Raw genomic sequence first — 26,901 nt, 5'->3', positions numbered from 1 at the left:
TAAATATAGACTATATAAGATCGTCATAATGAATATTAAAAATGGCTTTCTTCGTCAAAGCAAGGCTTAGAAATTTTTAAATGATTTATACATACTGTATAATAATAGGTACTATGCTAGTTCTTAATGGCATAATATAGGTATTTGATTTTAAGTTAATTATTTTTTTTTATAAATACAAATATATTTTAAAACTAATTTTAGTATTTAGTTAAATAATGTAAGTAGTGCTGAGGTCGTGGGTTTGATCCCCGACTGTTGAATGGACTTTATGTCTTTGCGCACATCTAACACTCTCACGTGCGGTGAAGATAAACCTCGTAGTAACAGACCCAAAAAAATGACGGCGTTTGTCAGGCTCACCTTCTTGTCTATATAAAAAAATGATCAATTATTATTATATTTTTATTTTTTCCTACTAAGTTAACTTTTCAACGTCAATCACAGACAGCAAATGTACAATTAATATCCTGATGACAGAGCGAATATATTTGTATTTGTTTTGAGAAACAGTTTATTATGATAAAGAAATTAATAGAATTGTATAAGGCGAAATCGCGGGTCCAGCTAGTTACAAGGTTATGGCAATTTAACGCACGCGATTTAACTGGTTCGGGCAAGTCGTGGATGTAACGAAGCGAAGCCAAACAAAATTAATATTCATAGCCGTTGTATTTATTGGCTTTCAATTAGTATAATCTTAATGGAGCATTAACATATGCGCGGGCGGCGCGTTCGACTCTTGTGTTGCTAGTTTTCAAGTTATTAATGGGTTAATATTTGTCTGTTAGATATTTAAAACACAAATATTGTGAACTATAGACATGTAAGTACACTTATGTCAGTTTTATAACTTCTGCCATAATTATTTATTAAATACGATACACGACATGAATTTAGAAAATAGGACTAATAAAATGGTGATTAAGATTATTGAGGCATGAAGATAATTGATATAATTATTTAATAATGTACATTGTGTTTAAAACAACGAAGGAAAATGAATATCGAATATATTAGATTCGAAATTTAAAAAAGGACATGCCTGCTAAGGTACTTTGCGTGGCTCTAAGCGACCGTTATCTAAGTAGGTCTGAAGTTCCAGATCACACGAATAATTATATAAATGGAAATGGGCAACTCAATGAGGTCTAAGCTGGCAGCCCAAGGCAGACGATGACCTCAGACCGGTTCCCAAGCCAACCCTCCCTCCCAGCCCCCTCAACAAGCGAGACGTTTCATTACGTTATTATTATATTAAATGCTATAATGCACATTGTACGCATTAGTCCGAGACCGTTTGAGTGGATAATTTAGCGCTTTTTTTATTTTTTATCTAGGGAACTAGTAAAGATAGATCGTAAGCAAATACTCAAATATGATTAAAATTTTCTCTGACTTTTACGATATTAAAATTGTTATTATTGTACGTATAATTTGAGTTTTCGAGTTCCAATAAAGCAAAATATTGCTTTATATATTTTTTATTATAATTGAAGTTTGAGTGGAATTTTGAACAATTTTTCATGTACAATGCTACATTACGAAACTAACATTAATAAAGATTTTTATAAGATACCTTAGTTTAAAAATATTTTGTCATCTTTAACGAATTGAAATATTTATGACATACTTACTAATTTCTAGATAAGTATGATATAAGTATACCTATTCAATTGACAAGAATTTGAAGTACATTTATTATACACTTTTGATGAGTTTGAAAACAAGTCAATTACTCCTTAGCAACCATAAAGCTTCATAAAAACACTAATTCAAAAACCCATCTACAGTGTCAATAAAAGAAATAATTTATCATTTCTGTTTAGAAAGTTATTTTTGTATGAAACAGCAACAATGTAAGTGTAATTTTAACCTTTGATTATATCGTTGAACATATTTTTAATATAGAGGAAAAACGTTATATTTTTTCTGTTAATAGTCTCGTTTTGCTAATTGAATTAGTAGGCAGGAGAGATATATAAACTTTTGGGTGTGGCAAACAGGTTTGGTTTGTACAAAAATTGTTACTTTATAATGAGTTAATTTTGGTGGAATTTAAGTATTTTTAAATCCGCATTTACTTTAGAAAATTGTATTTAATAATAGAATCACCACAAAACATTACAAATCAAATGGATGTTAGTTTTGTTATTTTATAATTAGTCTTTGTTATTGTATTTTCCATTACTTCGTGACATGCAGCATGGACCCCTTTTCGATAAAGGCCTTTTGAACTTTCCATTTGTATGTGTTCTTGCTTCCTCCATTCATTAGTAATTATTTAGTATTATTAAAGCATCTTACAAAAATACGAATAAATTTTTATAATAGTATTATATATAGAGAGTTTTCACATGGTTTTATAACCTAGCTCCTCTGAAATGGCTTGACCGATTATGAACATTTTCAACCTATTTTTCAACCATTACTTACGGTAGGTTTTATTTATTTAGAAATGATTTTAATATTATTTGTTTAATGATTTGGTATTAAAACACTTCATTTTCACCCTTAATATTGATATTAATGCAGTCTTTATATGAGAAAACGTTTCTCGGACTGTGGCAGACTTTTGTCGATTGTAATAGACTCCTACGAATGTATAAAAAGCGTATTTATTGAAAGAAAATTTTATATTTAGCTATTTCATTATAATTCTAGGCGATAAAATATTATATTTTAATCATAGTAGATTTTAAACGAAATAAGTAGATTTTACGTTCTGTTTATTTATTTATTAACACTTCGTTGCATTAAAATATAAAAATTAAACATATTTTAATGAAAAGGAAAGCGGCTTTTATGCTATCGAGCCATCTCTTTCAGGTAACCAGTTCTATTACTAGAAACCTAGAACTAGTATATATACTGTAAGTACAGAAAATATATCTACCCGGTATATTAAAATATACCGGATATAATAGCTTTAAATATGCAGCGGGAAACCACTCATCTATAGTTCATACCTACATATTTTTTTAATAGTTTTGGTTGTCAAAGGAGCTGAATGACAGAAGCCGAAATTGCTCAAATTGCCGTGATGCCTAGTGATGCCAATTTCAGAACCGTAACTCGCCCTTTCTCATATAAAAGCAAAGAGTAGTTTTCACGATAGTTTGAAGGATTCCGTTGCAGTTATAAAAAATAGAATTGGACAAATATATTTTAAGACTATGTAGATGAATTTAGAATAGATTCTCTCACTTATGGCTCAGCTTCATATATATGTTCTAGTGTTTTAGTGAATAATTTTAATTATTTTGATGACGTCAAATTCTATACTAAATAAATGTGAGCCGTCACGGGACGACTGGCAGATGAAAGATCACAAATTATTAAAGAAATTATAAACTAATAGATTACGACGGAACTAAATATGACATACTTAAAAAATATATTATTTAGATATTTTTCCAATTAATGATTACAAATTTAATATTTAGTACAAAGTATGTAGTGTCAAAAATCTGTTTAACCCGCTAGATTTGTTATATGTTTCTGTTTTAAACTGCAAATACTTTATCAATAATAAAGGAATAATATTCTTGATCTACATAGTACAGTCAAAATCAAAATCTGTTATAATGACATCGAAGGGACTACTTTGGTCGTAAAAACCGATAGTCGTAACAGCCGATGACGTTGTTATTAAGTACCTAATACATAAGAATTTAGCTGGGAGCTTTGATTTGATCAAAATAACCGGCTTGTTGTTCTAAACAATGTCGTCGAAGCGGTTTTGACTGTAATAATTATAATTAAAAATGGATGTAGAGAAAATCAAAAAAATTAAAAAGTTTGGTCCTTGAGGCAGTACATTTAATCAGGTAAAAGAATAATTAATGGTAATCTTTCTGTAATCCATAATCGTATACACTGCAGATGACTATAGATTTATCCTAATCACTTTGCAAACCAATATTACTTAAACTAATTGATAATGATATATATATAGTAATCCCGTAATCCAAGAAACCAAATATATCTATTTTCTGGGTGACGTATTGAGAGCATTTTTATATTTTAGTTAGACACGGACCGCAAGCTTATACTTAATGTTTCAACAGATTATCCACTTCTACGAAGTTGATTTAAAAATAAAGGTTTTAACGGCTCATGAGGGAGAGGGTTCAAAATGAAGCCTAATATCAAAAGTATGATATTACATCTCCTTGATCTCGCCGTAAGTTATTATGTTCTTTTCTTTGTGATTTTTAGAGGTCTGTGGAGTGTCAATTTTCAAGATACAAAATGTACTATGAAATAATGAAATTAACTTATTGTTTGTATAACCTAGCTTAATTTTATTTGACGATTCCATATTAATGTTTTATTTAGAAACATTAACGAAAACATTTGTTACATTAAGTGATTTCTATTATACAAACTTTTTGAAGTTATAACTTTTTATGGGAGGGTAAACCGCTTCGTTACGTAACGCGTTACAGCGCCAGTCTGTCTCGCTTCCCTTTCGATCACGCTCACGGCAGCATTAGCCGTATTTCGGACAAACACTATCCCCTCTATACTCAGTGTTTAGTGTGCGTTAGATATTTACTATTGACAGTGAGCATATACCCTTGTGGAGAGGATACAGTAATAGTTTGAACTATTACCGTTTTTGAAAGTGATTCTAAAAAAAATATCTATCGAAGATGATCCTCGGAACATTACAGAATTATATAGTTCATATTAGATAAGTTTAAGTTATCTCTTATGTCGGGCGTACCGAGACGCACACTTTGTTTCGTTCGTATATAACGGTAAAATTTGTACCATTGTGAAAAATATTAGAATGTATGCTTAAAAAAGTATATCATACCAATGGCACTACAACCTTTGAGGTCTGGGTCTTAGATTATCTGTTCTGTAATAATTTCTCATAGGTATGTAGGTGATTGAACTTCTCTACATGACACACACTTCTGTATCTCTATGTGTATTATATGTTTGTATCTTTTTGGGCTTAAAGCCGGTTTCTCAATGTTTTCCTTTACCTTACTAGCGAGTCTTAAACACAACACAACCGAGATTCAAACCTACGACCACGATCAAAAGTCGTACGTTGAAATCACTGTCAACAACAAAAGTCTATCAATTTCTTGGTTATATCGTAGATAATACTATTCAACTCCACTTATAATGTGTATACGGAACTCAAACCAGACTGCGTTTTCTTTTTCTTTGTACCACTGAGCACCGACCGCTTAACGCCCGCCGCAAACTCGGCCACAAAATGCATCTTATAACTCGTGTGTAACCATCCTTAAAATCAATACTCGTCTTAAGTAATAACCTGTGGTTTGTAACCAGCTTATATTATGTGGAAAGAATTTAAGAATAAAACTAGATTGGTAGAAGGCTCGCAAGTGCGTTGCCAGCTTTTACGGTGCACGGTCTTTTTGAAGGACCTTAAGTCGAATTGAAAAACGCTCAGTTGTAATAACGAGGAGATACTGTGAACATATCTAAAAACTGCGTAAAAATAATCGGTCCCACGATTTCCATACAAAATGGTTCTTACAGTAATAATTAAAACTATAACCCGTATCTAAAGGAACGCCTCAACCAAGCCGCATTTATAAAAAAAAACATTTACGCAGTATCCCTTGAGTAGGTTATGTACGCATAAACACCGCTTAAAGTTCACAAATGAAAACAGAACATAATTTCCAATACATAGTTGTTTATATAACCACTAATAACCAATTACACAGTTAAAATATTAGTTTGTGCCGCAATAGAGTGCGTGCTACCGTTTCGACCAATTTATTCGCCAGGACGTCAGATTTCGAGTGCCTCGTTACGACTAAGCCTCCAATTAGACTTATCCCTAATTAAGAGATGCCAATAAATTACCCTCCATCACGGGCTAACGAAGACGCGTACTAATAACGCTAATTGATTTTGAGTAATGAGCCCGAGTTTTGATGGAGCTGATTGGAGAATCGATATTATCTACTTCACTATTTATTTACGTTTTAGATGTTATATATTCTTTCCGCGTGTATTTTAAGTTTTGCGACCTCTTTAACATGTTATGTTTTAGCCATTCTCAAATATAGAGTGGATTATGCGCTGGGTGCATGCGTGTAATACATATACAATCACGCATACTGACACGATTTTTGTTTGATTAGATTTAACTTGAAGGCTACTTTTGATTAAACGTTCACAAAGTACAATAAAAAAACTGCAATCTGGTCACACACAACATAGGGGCACCCTAGTGGTAATTGCACCATAAAAACCGTAAAAAAACAGGTGAAAATCGTTCGTTTTTAGGTTTTCGGCAGATGCGGCCGAGGACTTCATGCCATATTAGAGATGTAGATTATTTCTAGTTAAGTAGTGAACGATCCTAAGTAATTGTTTATTTTTATAACCAAAATAATTTAAAATCCAAAACATATATATCATCTGCATGTTTTTTACCGACTTTGTCAGCTAATAATATCAATGGTACATCTGGCTAAATAAATGAACAGGTCACAGAGACGAAACAAAAGCTTCTGTAGTTAGTAATATTTTACAATAACAAAAACAATGTTTAAGTGTTATTGCCTACTTTGTATTCACCATCAAATATTGTAGGCTTAAAATATCCCTGACATATGCCTATCTCACTTGTAAACATAATACTTTGTATAGAACTTGCCAGCAACTAATGTATTAATTAAAGTTTCCATGATACAAGAATTGCTCATTCGAGTGATAAGATAGGTAGAAATTTCACGCGCAACCTGCTTTATTAAAATACTGCGGAAGAAAGCAATCGTAAGTTAGTACCAACAAGTACGCGCAATTTCCTTTAATTGAATATCATTACCATAGTAAAAGCTTAAGTTTAATTACTGAGACCGAACGTTGGTTTCGCTTGAAATATTTCCTGATAGGTAAATATCATTTAATATGCAAATATATAATTAGATTCATTTCGGTGAGGCCGGATCCGCGTTTTATTTCATTTAATTAGTTTTTTGTTAATACTTTTTGCAGTTAAATTTTTCTTGATATGTTTATGTTAATGTAATTTAAAAACTGTAAAGATTGCTGTAGATATGATTAAAGGGGTTGTGTAAAACGAAACGTTGCGTTTCGCTTCATCGTGATTGGTCTAACGGAATGACAGATTTTGTAGCGTGTCTGTGATTCGACTAGAAAGGGACACGCAATTAATCAATGGCCACTAATGTTTGTTTTGTTTAACACTATATTTTTATTAATAATTTTCCCTGGGCCCATTAATAATGTCATTCCCAAGACGATACAAATTGCAGCAATTTTCTAAACTTAGAAAAATAGTACTGACCTTTAAAAACATTTATTACTAATCCTATGTATATTAATATCTACAACAATAAAATGCATTTTAAGTTAGTTTCTGATCGCTTGGTTACCAATAACGTTTTGTAATTCGTTTAGATAAATACGGCCCAAACTAGTACTCTTCAGTTAAACTATGCAAATGGCCGTGTCTCGAACAAGCATGTATAACTGTCTGGACCAATATTATTAATTGTTTATATTGTGCGTACATGCGTTCTTGATGCAATATTACATATTTAAAACACTAACAGCTGTACTTACAGTTGTTCATTAAATCATGTCAAATCAAGTACGAAATGTTCAATTTAAAAAAAAGAAAAGTAAATTCTTTAGCTTCCAATTACATTTAATTGTTTTAATCTGAAGTATGTTAACTCTTTATGAAGGATTTTAAAAATGCCTGTGTAGAGCACACATATATAAGGCAAATAGCAAGACCAAGAGAATTTCTTGCAATTCAAACCTGTAGTGCTTGAGATTACCGCGTTCAATCAAATAAAGAAAGTCATCACTCAAAGATGTAATTCTTTTTTAATATGAAACTGTCGCGATGTTTTGCGAGCTTTAAAGCACGGAATATATACTGCTATATTCTCCTCCAGATAAAAGTTTTAAAAAAAATCCTGCACGGGCACTGTTGATTCGAATTATTTGTACAGAGTCAGGGAAGCTCGCAAGTTAAACATAATTATTACATTAAATCTTGTACATGAATATCCATTTATGAAAGTTATGTGCAAGGTTTGCGTGTTGAATAAATAAATATGTTAATATAAGTTATTATTGGCCAGTGGGATACAAGATAAATCGATTAGTGGAGTTAATATGCAGTGCGGCGAATTAACAATAATTTTTATAATCAAATAAATTGTTAAGTACCTCCAAGCTCATGCTTAATTAAGGATAATAAGTTTATATGAAAAAATAATAAGAACTGTATTGGATTTGATCAGAAAAATATTTTATTAGACATTTTCATATTCAAGGAAGACAGTAAAGGTAAGGTCTCTTCGAGTTGAAAAAAAGAAGTTTGTTGAAGAGTTTGTGATAAATTATAATGAAACAAAAAAGAGTGAACATACAACAGTGGACGTGGCTTCACCTACACACATATACACTATATATACATGTATAACAGTTGACCGATATAATTATAATATATACAGGTTAATTTTTAAACAGTTTAACGTTAACCAACATACAAGACTAGTTAAAGAATGCTAAATAGTGGTGAGTGAAATAAGGCATAGTACACAAGAACAGAAAGTACACAGAGTAGTAGTATAAAGAGTGTCTTCCTCTTAATAGAGACTGTAAGTGATGTTATTGGACACTTAGTACGTTAAAAATCGTTATTAGTAAATTAGGTTAGGCTTAAATTACTTGTTAGTCTGATGGTAGGCTAGATCGTAATGTTACATGATATCTCAGTGAATATACACTGTATTAATAAAATAAAAAGTAAAAAAAATCAAATGCATATGTCGCGTTGCAAGACTGCTGCTCTTGTAAGATTACAACCATAGTGGTTATCAAAGGTTATTTATGATTTTAGTATTATACCTAAAAATAAAATACCTTTTGTCGGTAAAAGTGTTATACTTTTACTTTTTTGTGTGATACATAAAAATAAATAAACCGTCAAACAAATATTACTAGATTCTGTAAAGTAAAACCACAGAGATGCTAAAACAAAGTCTAAAAATACACGACATAATTATTGACGTCCGCTATAAAATATTCTTTATAAATTGAATTTCAAAAGATCGTTAAAGATAAAGTTTGTTTTTGAGTGCGTTTATTTCGTTATTGCATTTATATTATGTGTAATCTGATATCTTTGAATCTATACTGCAAATTGATCGTATAAACCACTTCTCTCCAATCTGGTTTTATCTGATTAACGAACGTTGCTTTTCTTGTTTTTGTTATTTATACATTTTTAATAACTCTTTGACTATGTTACGACATACTTAATTAAGTGTGATTTTGTTATTTAATCTAGAATCGACGATCGGCTATAACATAGCCTTTTTTTGATTTTTCAGTTGAAGTGTCCAAATACTTTCTTCTACACGACCTGTTTTACGTCACCTGACAGAGTCCAGTGGACGCTGTATAAGGGCTTATTTGTTATCCATATGCGCGCATTTACCATACGCTCGAACGGTGAAGGAAAACATCGTGAGGAAACCGGCTTGCCTTAGACTCAAAAAGACAGTGTGTATCACAGGAGGCTGATCACCTATTAGATTGATAAATGATCATGAAACATATATCTAAGGCTCAGACCTGAAAAGGTTCTAGCGCCATTGATTTTTTAAAGTAGTAAGTATTGTTTTGTAGGAAGTGATAAGTGTACATTGCATTTGGTTGGTAATGGCAAGTTAGTCAAATAAATTAATTATAATTAATTTCGATAGATCAATCAAGCTGGTATGTAAGCAAAGATATATTTCGGATGATATTTTGCCTATAAATTGTGCACTCCACTTTAGCATTTCTATTAATCTCTAATCTTCCTTTAGTAGTTACAGTGATAATAGAAAAACAATAGCTTTTTCTACATTTCTAAAAATCCATTATGTAACAGAATATTTGTTATCCATTAGCCATTGTTAGCCATTTCAGGTAGACTTTAAATTAAATTCTTTCACACACCTTCAACAACCTTCTGTTCTCGATCACCAGTCTGTCACTGGTGCCACAGGATTTCCATAGTCCTATAATGGGCACCAGCCTCATAGATGGTCAATACCTGCAGCACGGAAACCCGTAAAATGCAATGTTTAGAAAAGAATAAACAGAAAAACATGACTACAACTTTTGTTTGTTGGTACTTTTACTGCATTAAAGCTGAAATACTTTCGAAATTCCTTCGAATAAGCTTAAATGTCGTGTAGTATTTGACAACCCTAACCTAATACTAACAGAATGGGACCCGATCTATGACGTTAAATAATGAAGCATCCGTTCGCAGCACTTACAACACCATTACTTACCATAATGAGAGGGCTTAGATAAGCGTAATGTACTTAATTGGATAAGTTAATGTTGGTTGTAATGAATTTTGTGCTGACACACTATCGGAGTGAAAGCGATCTATCATTTTGATAGTGGATGGATTACAAAGACGAATAGCTATTGTCTAACGGGCTTCGATTTTTGATTTAACGAAGACATAATATGCTTGTAATTTGACTACGATGACGCTTTTGATTGGTTTGCAGTGAAGAAAGTTGACTGCTATATAATACTAGTAATTACAGATGAGACGTTCTAATTACTTTACTCTTCTAGCTATATCATCTATATCATATCATGATCGGCTTTTATTTTTTTTATCTATGTGGTCTTTAATAAATAATTGACAGTTTTTATTCAAATTTTATTTTAATCACACGTGGTTTTGTAATTAACAATGAAATGTAAAACCTCTTTTCGTAAATTGTTAACAATCCGTGTTTTCTTTTGTCTATTAATCTGTGCCAACTTTTGGTCATAATTAGTAGAATTTTTATATAAAGACTCTTTTAAGCGAATGAAAAGAAAAAATATTAAAAGGTTTAATATTCAAATTGCGAGATGAGGTTAACTACCCGCTGTAGGTAAATTAATCGGAGGTTTTTCTCGGAAAAGTCCGAGTCTTGCCTGTTTCAATTACGTTTACTAATGACTTGAGTTGTGCTGCTAATTAGCATCGCTAATTAATCAACGAGTTTTAACATGAACGCTGCCTAATAATGAACGAATCACTGTACGCATTGAAATTATTCTTATTTACATTAATTAAATATTTAAGCCAATTCATATGAACGAGTGAATGAATACTTTAGACGTCTAAAGTATATAGAGGATTAAATAGGATGTGATTTTGTAGGGATTATTGAAAGGTTTAAATGAGTTTTCCTTGTAAATTATTTTATGTCTTCTTCAATGAAGATGCGATTAAAAGATGATATACTATGATCTTCAAAGGCATTGTGGATCTTTGCAGTTGTATTGAAATAACATTTCTGTTTGTAAAAGACTTTTTACTGACTAGAGAATAATAGCTGTGAAATCTATATCAAAACCATGGTTGATTCGGTTTAAGATTGAAGCGAATATCAAATTAAAGTGCAATAGGGTGAAGGTATAAAAGCAAAAGATTGCATACCTGTGGCACTTTGCCGAAGGGTAGTGATGTGACCCCATTATCGATACTCCTTAATTATGTCGGTTGAGTATCGAAAATGTTCTGTCAATAGCGTTAAATCAATTTTGTCACAGAAATATTTCTGTCAGGAATAATTAAATAAATTTTCAACTATTTAACAGTGTTAAATAATTATTTCGCCCGAATGTGATTCACGATGTGTTAATTAAAAATTTAAACGAGTTAATAATCCAATGAAATTCTAAAATGTAGTAGCTTGCATCTTTATGGTTATTTTAATATAACAGTAGAAATTTATAACATTAATTAAGATGTTATACAAATTTTAATTAGATGTAATAATGAAAAGTCTGAAAACATGTTGTACGTGAGTTATTGTGTGTTTTTTGTTAAATAACTCATAAAATGTAAATACTATTTATTTAGCTATAAATGTCTAACTATTCATAATCTTGAATATAAATCGTCGATATACAAGATTTCCTTATCTCAATATTTTATACGTTGAAATGACATGAAATTTCCTCTTTGAAGTTTGTCCACTTATCGAATTTCGAATGGTCCCATCCCTACGGCCGCCCGGCGGGGGGTGTTCAATGATTGATAGCTGGCCGGCTGCACGACGTACTGGAGCAGGACGGAGATATATATCGGGATCGGATCTCTCGTTCCCACACGCAGCGGGCTCTCTTCGTAATTGAATGGCAATTACCTGGGCTGTAAATATGACACAAGCGCGTAATTGTAGGAGTGGGACGCGTGAGGCCGACCGCTTTACCACGTAGGACTTTGAGATGAAATATTAACTCTATCCCAACTTGAAGTTTAGGATCTAGTTCAGTAGTTAAAATTTGGGGAGAGTAGTATTTTAAATTATTAGTTCACACCATTCCAGTTCATACTAAATAATGCTGTTGTGCAATACGTAGATTATCATTACATTTTCTGTGCCCCGCAGTCGATGATACATACGAAAAATCGAGACAGTATTTTCTGAGATTTTCGCATCCACCCAAACAAACAAACTCTTCAGATTTAACATACTTTTACAATTTTTTTTCTTTTTCTTTCTATACTTGTCGTTAGAGTCAGAAAGTTTTTTTAGTTATCAAAAACCTTATTCAATATTGATATTTGACACTATGAAATGTAATTATAATGTATACAATTTGTATAATTAAATACAAATTGAAAATCATAATTGACTCGTTAAAAACTTTAAACACGTTAAAACATTTGTTTGTGTGTTTACAAGCATCGTACGTCATAGGGACGCCATCTTGTCCATAGAGAGAGAATTTTTAAAGCTTTTGTGAAACAAACTATAAACAACAATTATCTTAGGTTAGGTTGGAGTCACTAATAAATTATTTGAAAATGTTGTATTCGATGATTTTATATAGGGCAAATAAATATTTTAATTATTAAGTAACCCTAAAGACTATTTATGTATTTATTTAACATGGCAACACTATAATAATAAATGAATAAAATATTTTTCTAACAATCAGTGTTGCATGACCGCTGGTGTCAAATATAAACCAGCGTGTTCAGTTTCTTTTGTTTTTTACACAGAAACAATAATACTTTATGTTTTTTTATAATACGCTATTGTCATACATGTGTGTCAGTCCTTGGTTTTACAAATGTTCATTGCTACTTCCTCTACACAGACATTGGTATTAAATTTTATAATCGTAAATTTATTTTTAATCGATTATAATCTAACTAAAGAAGAAGAAAAAAGAAATGAGCACATTTTTTCACATTTACGTGGTAGTTTTAACTGACTTATTTCCGAGTAAGTATGCGCTAGCAACACTAATTTTAGCTGTCACTAATTAACAATTAACACCTAACTCAATCCGCGGCCATTTCCAATACCGTAACAAACACCTAGTCAGTACAGATTTACAAAAAAATTAATCTTATGAAACTTTTAAAACCGATATTTCAAATTACAATGTAAGTTATAAAAAACTAGTTGTAACATTGCATAGATTATACAGTGAACACCGTTTACGACATCGTTTAGAACAACATACCGGTTATATTGACCAAAATCAAAGGTCCCGGCTGAATTCTATTGTATTACGTATTTAATCACAACGTCATCGGCTGTTACGACTATCGGTTTTTACGACCAAATATGAGTAGCACCTTCGATGTCGTTATAATAGATTATGACTGTATTTGTGTGAGTAAGAAAGTAATAAAGAATGCTATGTATTCAAATGGAAATTCACGAATGTCGGTTTCGCCTGCGGCCACTGCACCTGTCTTCGTTCAAATATGTAATGAAGACCTGTAAATAACTACTCACATTGTTTTTATTACGCCCCGACCTACTGTTACTAATTTAACCATTCTCATTCCAGGCTGTAATTGGTATGAAGCTGACATAGCAAGTCATTATTATCAAACGTTCATCAAAACGGTTTGGTTCATAAAATTGAAGATCAAACATGTATCAGGTAACGGCGGGAAATTTTTGCCGCGAATTTATTTTTGTTAGAATACTAAATTTTCCTGGACATTTTTTACGCTAGACCGAAAAGCTTTAATGTTATTTTTATAATAAATCTTTTTGTAAAAATTGCGTATTATAGCAGTGTTGGTAACTATTGCTTCCGACCCACAACTCTGGGACCTTGCCTTTAAATCGGCGGCTCTAAACCAACGGAGTTTTCGTTGTCCGTAACTAATACACACGACATTGTTCCTACAGCGAAGGCAAATTTTGTGAAGAACGTAGTACGTCGTAAACTCAAAAAGCGTCACCGATGGCTGATCGTCTACTTGTCCATGGAACATTGCGCCAATGGATGATGATGATTCTGATTTAGAATAATATCACATACAAATGTGAGAGTTTAAAAAAATCACATACATTATTAAGTGGTCCAATACATATGGCATTGTTTTATATAAATATTAATATTTTTCTCAAACAAATTATGTGTTTGTAATGTGAGGTAAGTTCGGTGGGGGTTGTTGTATCTATATTTTCAGATATATGTTAAATGAAACACTTTATTTGTAGCTATATATAGGGTAACTACTGGCTTTAATTGTTTAAAAGATGAGCTTATAACTAAGATAATGTTGAGGGTAGTGGGGTTGCAACGCTGGATTAAAAAAAACTCACTTATTGAAGAGTTCGTAAATCTAAGTGACACTTAGACACATTATCGAGAATGTTAAATTACAATTTACGAGACTTAAAAACTTAAGGGCTCATATATTCAAGTGTGCGATTTAAGCTTACATTTTGTTTATGTTTTAATTATTAACTAAAATATATATAAAAATAAATTGTATAACTATTTTTGTAGATAAAAAGATAGTACTAATCAAGTAATGGTATAAAATTACTGTCAATTCGATATTAACTTTAACAGACCTTAATAACAAGTGACAAAAATAAAACATATGTTTATTGAGTATAAAAACTCCCAGTAAAATGTAATTAAGCAAGGTGCAGGAGAATTCGCCATTAAAAATATAGCCAATCATTATCCCGCTAAATGTTTTTATGTTGACGTTAAGTCGCAAATGCGTAGAATTATGGCGGAATGTTTATGTTTCTAAAAAAATATAATATGTACCAACATAGATTTTGTTATTGTGATCTAAATTTAATAGAATTTTAAATATTATAATATTTCTGTTAAAACAGTTAATATGTTTGGTTCTCGTGGTGAATTTCCTCGCTGTATTGTGATAGTTATTCGTTAAGCCAGGAAAGCACCAGCTTAAGGTCACTGGTACTATTTACCAGGCGCCAACTTAAATCTTTAATTAGCGCCTGTGCACTTGAACCCCACGGGCCCAGTCTCTACTCCAAAGGGACTACACTAGTCTCTCTATATTAATTACTTATTAATAACGCGTCTACAAAAATGTTAGTGGAGGTTATCAATACGGCGTGTAATTTTAGCAACAAAATACACTTAGGGTAATGTTGCCCTTGTGGCATTACTGTGCGACTCTCATTAGAGATGGTAGGTTAGATTCTATGCTGTGCTATGCACACATACTGTTATATGTGCGCAGAGAGCAGTTGACAGTCATTTTTACGGGAAAACATCGCATGAACCCGGCCGTAGACTGCCTGTGTTAGGCTAACCTTGCCTATTAGAAAAAGCAATCCTGAAATCAAATTCCCTGACGTAAAAGGTTGTAGTGCTGCATTTATTCCATCAGAGTTTCATATTTTATATTAATGATAATTTAGATACTTAATGACGTTAAATGGAATTGATTCTTTAAACACAATTCGAAGTTTAAATATAAAATTATTTGTGTATATTTGAAAAAAAAAAACTCTAAAACCGAAACGATGATTCTGAAAATTCATATCATTAAATAAAACTTCAATTGGATGTACTGTTATGAGTGTGTCGGATAACAAACTAACGAGTAACTCTAATGTAGCCAGCAATATGACAAAAGCTTCCATTCACGTTTTAATTGGCGCGAGCCGGGTGGCCTCCATCCAATTTTTCTCACACCCTCACGCCAACAGGTGGTTAGATGAACTGACAAACAGTCATACGTCGATATAAATATTGCGATCTTGATAAGGCTTTTAGGACAGACCTATTTGCATCTGATCTTAACTATTGCTTGCCAACTCGAGACAATTATTGTTTTGTTGAGAAGGATTACCACCCGTATTATCTCGACGTCCATCCGTCGTTCCACAACTGCGCGTTTCCTAATGCAGTATTTGCCACACACCACCACCACCACCACCACCTGCCCACTGAAGTATTTCCGAATCAATTTGACTACGGTTCCTTGTAGAAAAGAGCGTACCAATTCTTAAAAGGCCAGTGTGAGTATCCACGGCGACGGTCATCACTTAACGTCAGAGGCCTCCTGCCCATTTGCAGGGTGCAAAGGTTACATAAAAAAAGATGTTTAGTTTTGTTCCATTAACATTGTGACGTTTTAAATGAGGCCGTCTATGGTTATTAGGTATCCTATATCTACTACGCAGTTTAGAAACATATGAATCTTAGAATATAACTTAAGATAATGTCTTAATTAAAATGTATGCCGTGACATAAGCATGTTTCATATAAACCCTTCATTAAAGCGAGTCCTGTACAATCGTTCATTTAGATCGTCACACGCCTCATTAAAGTCTTTTTCGTTATTCGGCGACCGCGTCTGCCGTTTCCCTGAACACAATGAACGAATGATTCGGCGGCGAATAACGAGGGCATTTTGTCCGCCGCCTCTCACGTCCGACGCCTTCCGACGCTCAATGAAAGTTTACCTGCAGCCGTAACGAGCGATTTGTCCCCTGGCCCCGCTCCCCGGGCCCAAATCAAGGCCCATTCACATCTGCATGCCAGTACAATGCTGGCAATTAGGCCGCACTGGGCCCTACAATCGAATATAATGTTCGATTGCCGCCGAGCCGGTCGGTCCTGTCTCGGATTCCGACTTTCTTGATCTTGTTGCTTATTTGGAATACCTGCACGGTTATTGCGCGGTGACAAATTCGCTGATTGATTAAGCGAGTTGGGTAATGGCGACCATTCATCATTTCTGATAATACTCCATTAGGTTCGGTGATCACGAGGCAGACTTACTTTACAATACTCGCTCCATTTGGGTTTATTTATATTTCAATGACAATACAACGTAATGCTTTTATTTCCCTACTTTACTTTCCGTACTTTAACCACATATAGTTTAAGTGCTTGCACACTAAGAAAATGTATGATTCTATTATTAAAGGCGTGTGTTTTTTTAAATTTAAAATATGTATTAAAATCCCTTAAGAATGTGTCTGTGAGTAAATGTTGTTTTATATAGATACATCTATTTTTTTTTAAATTTATGTTTACTAAAATTGTCATATATTTAGAAAATATCGCTTGGAACATTCACTGTAGATATATCATTATATATGATGAGGTGAACTTCAATAAATAAATAAAAAAGCTTTTCATTTGTTGTGTGATAACATTAAAATTCATATTGATTAAATGTCAAGATACACTTTATTTTCATTTGATTATAGGCGTCATGTTCCTTTAATTTCAAGAAATAAAACGAAATATGCTAATTAAGCTAATTATAATTAATAAGGTATGTTCTCGTAAGCCAATTCAAAGTAACAGAAGAAGGAAAGAAAGTATTGCGTTTCCTTAGTGTTATTATATGAAGAAGCTAAGCGGGGTCAAACGTTTTGTGCGGCGTATCATCGCTCCCTTTGTGAAGGTAATTTGCAGCCAGAGGTCTGGGTCAACTGCACACAATAAATCTTTCCACCTGCCTGTTGAGTTACAGGTGTTGGAATTTCTATTTTGTTCCTTAATATAAACTTTTATAGTTTGAGGTATTAATAACTTACTAACTAAACTAATACATAAATTTTCGTTAAAACAACGGCTCTGAACTCGAAGATATATTTTAATACAAACTAAAACTCACAATATTAAGGATTTAAAATGAAATTAATTGTCTTTAAAAGTTAATATCTAACGGAAGCCTTGAGAATCGACGTACAATAATGCTAAATTAACAAGTTAACGCAAGTGTGGGTGATGCACACACGGGCACATCATTAAGGAGTATTCACAGAGTCCGACAATATTCTTCATTTGCGTACGGCCGTCATTTGGCGCATTGTGATGGACGGAGCTGGTACCCTTGCAGATGCAGCCTTAATTGTACTCTTGTTTGCATGCAGGCTGCAGAATTTACACTTCACTTATGTGTGGTTTAAGCTTTTAGGCCCAATACAAGAGATTTGTGCTGGGAATTCTGTCTGGATGAGATTAGTAAACATTAAAATTAATCTATTTGAAGTTTTGATGTTGTTTTTGTGGTCTTAGAAAAAACGAACACATAGAAATGTGTGTATTTAAAGGAGTGCATAAATGCATTAAAATATAAATTGAATTATTTTCATTTAAAATCATATGAAGCGATTTAAATGTAAAAAATTTAAAGTCCTTGATTATTTAGAAAACTCAACCCTCATTTGATTCAAAAAGAGATGAATATATAAATTTATCACAGTGTTTTTTTTTTAGAGCAAGGCGTACTTTTTGTATCCCTAAGTGTTACACTTAACTTGATATAGTTTTTTTACATTTTTTTTTTATAAGTTGGTGTTAAAAATTACATACTATTAAGTTTTATCATTTTACCCCACTTGTGCAAATCATTTATCTAGTGGTTATTTAGAATTCAGTAATCGTATGTAAGCCATGTATAAGACGCACATATATTGTTGAATTATTACCCAATAATTTATCCAAACATTCGAAGACAACCCTACTAAACACTTTATATAAAGAAATAATTGAAACAAAAGAATTACCATCAACCAAGGATTTCGTTACTTTCCATAACAATTTAAAAATGTCATACATTGCCCAATACTGCATTAGTAATGATTCTTAGCTTCAATGCTGCCTGCTTAAAACCTTGACGTAGAGGTCATACGATATTTGAAAACAAAACATCATGCAACAATATTTTTTTTCGCTAAAGAAATATGTACTACATTTCTGTATCTGAAAGCTTACTAGACCTCAACGTTATTTTCGATTTTAATGCTAGCGAACCACGTAATTTCAAGTTTGCGACGGAAACTATTGAAATTATTAGATGAAGTTTCGTTATTACATAATCATTGTAAACGAATTTAAAGTCAATCATTATAATTCTAAACTTATAAAAACCAATTCTGTTAAATAACAATGTTTGAATGTGTTCTGTGACGTTGTGTTTATGCTGTGACGAAATTTCACAGATTACTACAAAAATATTGTTCGTTGTGTAGGCCATCCTACCGTCAACTTAGCACGTGATATTGATATTATTTGTATTTTGCATAATCTAAAGAACCGAAAACATATATTTAATTTGCATTTATAGATCCTTTGGTAAGGTTAAACGTACGTCTCCTGTGTCGCAGTTATTAGAAGTAGAAGCAAGACCAAAAAAACTGACGAAAGAGGTTTACAATTTTACGTGGTTCAATTATTTTGGAATAATATTACACAATAAATGTATGTGAGAATTTTTATAATGAAATAAGCGCTTACATAACAGAGTCCTTGTGCCTTTTTTATTTCTATTTTAGTTGGATCGTTTTTAAAGAACCAGCTACCATATTTTCTGGCCGTTGTTTAATTAAAAATCCCTTGGTGGACAACCAGGGTCAGAACAGAACTTCCGAACTGCTTTTATAGACCTCAATGCTCTGTTACTTAAAATTAAATATCAATAACAATTTACTTTATTTAAAATCAACATTTTATAACTATAAGGTTACAAACGTTGCGCTTGCGCCGAAATCAAAACCACTGGTTTAAAACATTGATTATAAAAATTAAATGCCGGTCTTGTAACCTGAAGCGATGTGAGATTCACGATTCAACTTTCATATCGCAAATTTTTTATTATATTATTTGAACTAATTTTGAAGACTTTCTTTTTTTAAAATTCAACTTCTCTTCCTTCATGCATGTATTCTATACCACAGAAATGTGTAAGTAAGTTATTTTTAGGTAATATGAAATGTACTTAAGAAATTAAGATTAAAATACTTGTCAATTAAGGAATTGGGGCCTAGAAATTTATGAAATATAAAATTTGATTACATATACATACACGTAAATTAAACATTTGTTACATTACTTATGAACGACTTTCTCAAAGCTATATATATAATAATATTAATTTGTAGCGATTTACCTAAATAACTGCAGGTTTTTATATTGTGTTGCGATCAAAGTAAGTACGGAAATAATATTAACGGTTGATCTCGGCCATAATACGTTGGTTGATACCAGATTTTTAATTAAAAAACCTCCTTCAGTAATAATAATTGAGAGAAGCAATTACACATAAAATCATATTTCTCGTTTCATAAACTGCATACGTAATAATTTCACCGTTACTTTATTATATTACTCGCACTTTATTATACTTTCTTTATTAACCCGCCATTTGCCGGCATTCGCTACGTCAAAATAACTCACTCAGACTTTATTTTACTTCAGTATGCAAATGCACTCCAATTAGCGGGACTTATGTTTCTTCGTTGGTATTACTCATTATTTCAAGCAGGATTTTTTGCTGTAGTATCACGGCCGCCGTAATTAACTAAGAACGGGACGGATCCTTCAACTTTTTGCTTATTATCGTCTAATCTCGGCCGTTGTCAGGCGGTTTTAATTAATTCAATTAAATAATTAAGCAGTATAGGTGAAGGCTCTTATTCAAAATTTAAAACTAACGTTCATCGTCGTAATGACGACTCGCCGAGTACAAGGGGAATTAATCAAATAATACGGTGCGGTGCGGGGCAGGGTCGGCCCCCTTCCCGCAGCCGACCCGCGCCCACCCCCCGCCAACGACCGCCTGCTTCAGTCGCGACCGAAACGCTGGAGGGGAAGTGTCGTCGTTCCCCGTAAACAACTACTTTTTTCGAAGTTGTCTTCATACACAGTTATTGTTTTAAAGTTAAAAGGAAAGTTTTTGTGCTAAGTCTTTTGTTCTGTCGAACTTGACGAATACAAGACTTCATTCTGTGTAGTTTGAGTTATTAAGTTTGGTGATTTTTTGTTGTTGTTGATTTTTTTTTGTTTGGTGCATCGTGCCGATTCGGAGACCGGCGGCCCCACGAGGCACTAAATCTGGACTTGCAAGTAACGGACCTTTGAGAACAAAAGCCTTCAGGTAATCATAAGTAGTCATAAATAAACGATAGTTTAGCCATTGGCTTTAAACATGATTTAGGTACAGCTGTTTTTGATCGGTCATAGTTTTTTTAAGTTTCTATAAATGCCTTAGCAAGTACATTTAGAAGTATGTAAATATGTTTCTATACGTTGATGCAGTGAATAAGAGATACAAATTTACCACGTGCTAGAGTAACCTATTTAATTTCAGAATCTAGTCTAGACTAGACAATAAGTATTTGGTAATCTCGCACGTTGGTGCATATTAGCCCAAGGCAAACACCACGTACATTTGTAAGCAAAAATAAATGTATACATTTTATTTAATAATAGATTTAGTAATCTACTAGGTTTAAATTATTTACTTTTGTAGTTGTATTTAGCAATTATACTTGTACTTAATATATTTTCCTTAAGTTATTTAGGTAGTAAGATCTTATCTGCAACGGGCGGGCTTAATGCGACTATTATTACTAGGACTACATTCCTTAATCTTGAAATTAATCATAGATTTAATTAACCTTCTAATAACAAGGTAAAACTCAATTACGAAAAGATAATTAAACCATCACAGATTTATTTACTCTGAACAGCAATTTTCTTTAAAATAAACCTACTTTTAATTAAACCTTTAACAAAAAACAAATAAAGACGGGGCCTGGTAACCCTTCAACGTAAGCCTAAATCGGGGACTGCAGTATAAGAATTTCGCCAGTCTTTAAATTAAATTATATTACAAAAATATTGGTAACATTAATAAAGCAAAAGTGTAATAGTAGTTTTATTTACGAGATAAGTTAAAATTAATTTTTACAATGTTTCTAAGTAGTACCACTTCAATTCATAGCAGCTTTAATTAAAAACGAGTGCCCGCTCCCCTCCCCCTTTTCGGGTTGAGCAACCCCCCCCCCCCCACTACTCCCGTCTCGCTCCGCTTATATTTAGATAATTGTACAATCATCTAAATTAATGAGACTCTCGTCCGGTCCTAGAATCTATTGTTTTATGTTTACTCTAGCCAAAGAGTAAACAGTGACGTTTCGTTATTGTTTTTGTTATTAATGTATTAAGTAATTATTTATTAATATTTTTTGTTTACACTTACAATTAATTAGCGTATGTAGTATTATTTATCTCTTGTTTTCTATTTTTTCCTAATATTTCAAATAACATAGTAACGTTTACAAATGTAAATATTGAATTTTTAGTAATCAAATCTATAACAATTTAAACTTGCGTAAGATACATATATAAATATAGAAAATCATCTTAATTAAAAATGCAACCAGGGAAGAGACTAAAGTAGATCTATTACCTTTTATATAAGTTTTAAACATTTTTATATATTTAATGAGTATAGTTTATAACTTTGTTGACGACACTGACTGAGCTGGATGCAATTAAAAGTTTCACTACGTGCGTGGAAGGCTGCGATACCTTAATTTATTCCGGCGATAAGCTCGAGTTATGAGAGTCAATTAATAACTTATTTTAAGTAAGACTAGTGGCGGACCAGGCTCACTCTCACAAACTATGTAACCTTATATTAAGCTTTTATTGCTGACACCCTACATATAAACATTTGTTTTAGTTACATAACTTTATCTTATACATCAGATGTGCCGATCACCGTGTCCTGTGACACATAGGCCTCTTCCAGCTGCCTGCGTTCTTTTCTAATGTTAGCTCTTCTTGTCCAACTTGTACCTCCGGTATTAAGAAAATACTTTATATCGTCTGGCCATCTTATTTTCTGTCTTATCATCTCGTGGTTGCCATTCTGTAATAATTTTTATCCATTTCACCCTGTTATCTCTTGCCATGTGCCCTGTCCAGCGCCATTTTAATTGCCTTATTTTCTTTACATTGCTCGTTAATCTTATCTCTTCTGCTCTTTTGCTCTTTTGCAATGTCTCAGTGTTATATCCACCATGCTTTTTTCCATTCCTCTTTGGCACGTTGTCAACTTTAAAGGATGTTTCTGAGATTACATCTCTACTACGTATAGATGAAAATAATTGACGGTAATACAAAGAATAGGAGGTAGCCAAATAAATATAAAAAAATGTTTTATAAGTTATAAGAAAACACTTTTTAACCGGATTGCAGCTATGTATTGTTATAAACTTGTAATTATTTTACATAATTTTAAATTTATAATAATACATAGCTTCAAGCTTGTTTTCTTTCAATGTGTAAAAGCTATGTTAACAAAAGACAATACTTTTATAAGTTAATTGTAAATAAACAATATTAACTTGTGACCTTGTGAACTTGTTTCAGCAACAATAATATTTGAATAAAATTTTATTTATTCCCAACACACAAATATACAGTATTTACAATATTCTTAACCTACATATTGATAAATATAATTAAAATGCATGAATAGAAAATTTTAAAAGTTTGGTCCCAGCGGCAGTATCCTTTATTGCCACATAACCTCGCTGTATTGCGATGCTTATTCGTTAACCGAGCAAAACACCAGCTCTGGGTCACAGTTACTATCTACCAGGCATCGAGTTAAATAGCGATAAGTTACTTTATAAAACTATTTGAACTGTACAGACATTTTATTAGATAAAGCTATTTTCGTTTAAGATGTACTTCCTTAATTAAGGATTAAGATTGAGGAAGCGTATAAATAGTGATAAGCATTGTTATTGTCTGCATAGCTATATAATTTCCGCTATCAAATGTCTACATATATTTGATACCAATTTTAAAGGAACATTTTACTTGAAACTCATATATAGTAATTTTATAAACCCGAGGAAATTACCCTATTTTAATAGATAAGTTTATTAATTTGTAACAAAGAATTAACAATTATTTCGTCTAAAAATCGAGGATCGATCTTAAGACTGTACTATGTCACTTGAGGAGCCTCTTAAAGAATTGCTGTGCTCTATTTACGTGCAACAATAGACCTTATCTCCAAACACTAAAGATTACAATTGACGAGTGTTAACATTAATCTTGCTAATAATAACTATGTATATGAAAAAGTTAATATTCCAACTGTATAATGGATATCAACAATTGTTATAAAAAACGTTATGTTTCGTATTAATTGACGTACGTATTTTTTTACCAAATTAAATGCATGACCTGGACGGATGAGGGCAGTGCCCGGAAGGCCCCGGACGATCTAATGAACCTCCCTAACGTCTGATTTATTAACGAAATGCAATCTTATGCATTACTTCGTAAATGTTAATTACATTAATGAAGAATTTTTACTCTGTTGTTTATTTAATTAAGAAGTATTTATCTCGAAACGGACGATTTATAGAACTAGGAATGTTCTCAGGAGTACATAGTTCTTATCTTGTCTGTTAGAAAAGCAATCTACCAATATGGAAAAGTTGCTTCGCCCATTCAGTGGCACTAGACGTTTGTTACGATGTCATATTTGTTTTATAAAATGCACAGAACATTATGATCTAGCCTTTTAGACTAATTAGTGATTAAAAACTCTTAATTTAAAAATCTTAATTTACTAAAAGGATGTTTAACATAAGGTTTCACATAACACTACTTACTGTCACTATTAAACTCAAACTCAAAATATCTTTATTCATATAGGTAAACAAATACATTTATGAACGTCAAAAAAAAGTTAAATTAATTGTAAATTTACATTTACAACCAGTTCGCAAGTCAAGGGCGTAGAGCGGGTAAGAAGAACTGGCAAGAAAGTTTCCGCCACTCTTTGCAATCGCCAAGTATTGAGTCATACAAATTGTTTGAACTGGAGCAAATCAATCCCAAGGATTAGGATTATTTAAGTATTCGTCAAAGTATTAAAAAGCTTTATTGATTAATTTACGTTTAACGAGGGCTTTGAATTTATTTAGTGATAATTCTGTAATTTCCCTTGGGAGTTTGTTGTCAAAACGAATACAATTTCCATATAAGGAGTGGTTTATCTTCTGAAAATATCTATTATAACTATTAGGGGGAAAACACTCTGTTCTTCTGTACTATTTTCTAACTTATATTTAAAGTGATTAGTCAATAAAAATTGGTACACGAAAAGCCTTAGGGTACATTTAACTCGACAATAAGTACAGCTGTATATTTTTCCACAATAGCAGTCACTTCCCGTAGGCAACGCATAAATATTCAAAGATTTATTACTTAATAATCCAAGTATAACGCAGACATATGCATGAAAATATTGAGACGGTCCCATATTATTGTTGCATCCATTATTCAAGCCGGCCCGGCTCGGGACCGTGCGGCTAAATTATTAAAGATGCGTTATAAACACGCCACCCCAAAACTTGTTCCTGAATCTATAATAGATTCCACTTGATGGGAGAATTATAGCCGTCTAGGATCCATAGACATTTTGCATATTTTTAATCTGTAACGTCATATTCGGTTGCACAATTTGCCTTTTTCTTGTACAAATACTTAAATATTAAATTCATAGTTACAGTTATTTAAATAATTTATTAAATATGTCAGTGTTCTTGTAGAGCTAAACACTATTAGTCTATTGTAGCAGAAGATATAGATAATGCACTAGCAGTCATTTGTCAAAAACACGCATTGGCGGGAAATAAGAGGATCGAATTCGGTAATATAATTTGAATTTTTATAAATATCAATACATTTATTCGTTTTAAGAATATTATTAGCGCGCTTACAATGCCACTAAAAACTATGAAGGCTATTTATTTAAGTTTTAATGCTTTCTATAGCTTTTTGCCCTCTTGACGAGCGGTTGGTTACTTAATAAAGTAGACAAGTATTCATGACTCATTATATTTCATAAGGACATACTGAATACATACGCATAAATATACAAATTAGTTCCGATAATAATCAACATGACGGAAGCTAGTACATTTAAATTAAAACATTACGGAAGACGGATATAAGAATAAAATTCCGTCATACACTCGTAATATTGCACAAATTGCATTATTTAAATGCAACGAGCAAAATAAATCTCTTAAACGCTTTATATGGTTGAATTGGAATTCTCATTGAGTCAGTAGGCTCAGGTACACCTGCTTTGATATCGCATACCCTCTCTCCGTATAACCGGTTTTGAGTACCAGTTACCATACTTAACTAAAGTTTTGAAGCGAATCTTATTGATTTAATTTTTCAAATGTTTATTAGTTAATACACAGGTTAAGATTATTTAAATTATAATGGTGTTATGTTTTAATCACCTTCAAATACTTTCATACACGTGTCAATTTTAAGATTAATGTATTTTCTATAGAGCGGTTATAGTAAACCTGCATTGTACAAAAGTTCTTTCTTAAAACGACTCCGTAATACAAAGAACCGAAAATAGAGAAATGGGATCTACATTGTCCATAGCAGGTAAACCATATATTTACTTAGCGATTACAGATTACCAAGTATTCTCAGAAGAACCAATTTAGACTTAAATAAAAATAAACATTCACCCACAGTTTATTTGTTCTGTTTGAATGACGGTCCCCTGTTACGGAAACTAATAATTGTTCAAATAAATTAGGGTCCACGAAAATTGTATTTGAAATTCATTAGGATGATATAATGGGATGATTTCTGAGCAAATGTTTAAAATAATTTGGTATATTATGTTTAATGACTGTCCGCTATTTCACAAGTTATTAAATTTACGCCTTAAAAGCTGTAAAATTATTTCTGTGCACAAAACCATACAAAAACGTTGACGTT

General features: G+C 32.2%; 1 protein-coding gene across 2 annotated transcripts in view; it reads left to right on the top strand.

The window, feature by feature from the left end:
* Positions 1-26,901, top strand: part of LOC123708829 (LIM domain transcription factor LMO4) — a 137,769-nt gene that overhangs the window by 36,783 nt on the left and 74,085 nt on the right. Inside the window, exon 1 of one of the 2 annotated variants that reach the window (XM_045659745.1) lies at positions 20,915-21,208. The exons of the other annotated variant lie outside the window; for it this stretch is intronic. The gene's annotated coding sequence lies outside the window, so the exon portion shown is untranslated. Of the gene's footprint in view, positions 1-20,914; positions 21,209-26,901 lie in introns of those variants that run through there. 2 annotated transcript variants of the gene reach the window in all.

Source organism: Pieris brassicae, chromosome 4 (assembly GCF_905147105.1).
Source record: "Pieris brassicae chromosome 4, ilPieBrab1.1, whole genome shotgun sequence".
NCBI classification, from domain to species: Eukaryota; Metazoa; Arthropoda; class Insecta; order Lepidoptera; family Pieridae; genus Pieris; species Pieris brassicae.
This window is presented reverse-complemented; position numbering and strand designations above follow the sequence as displayed.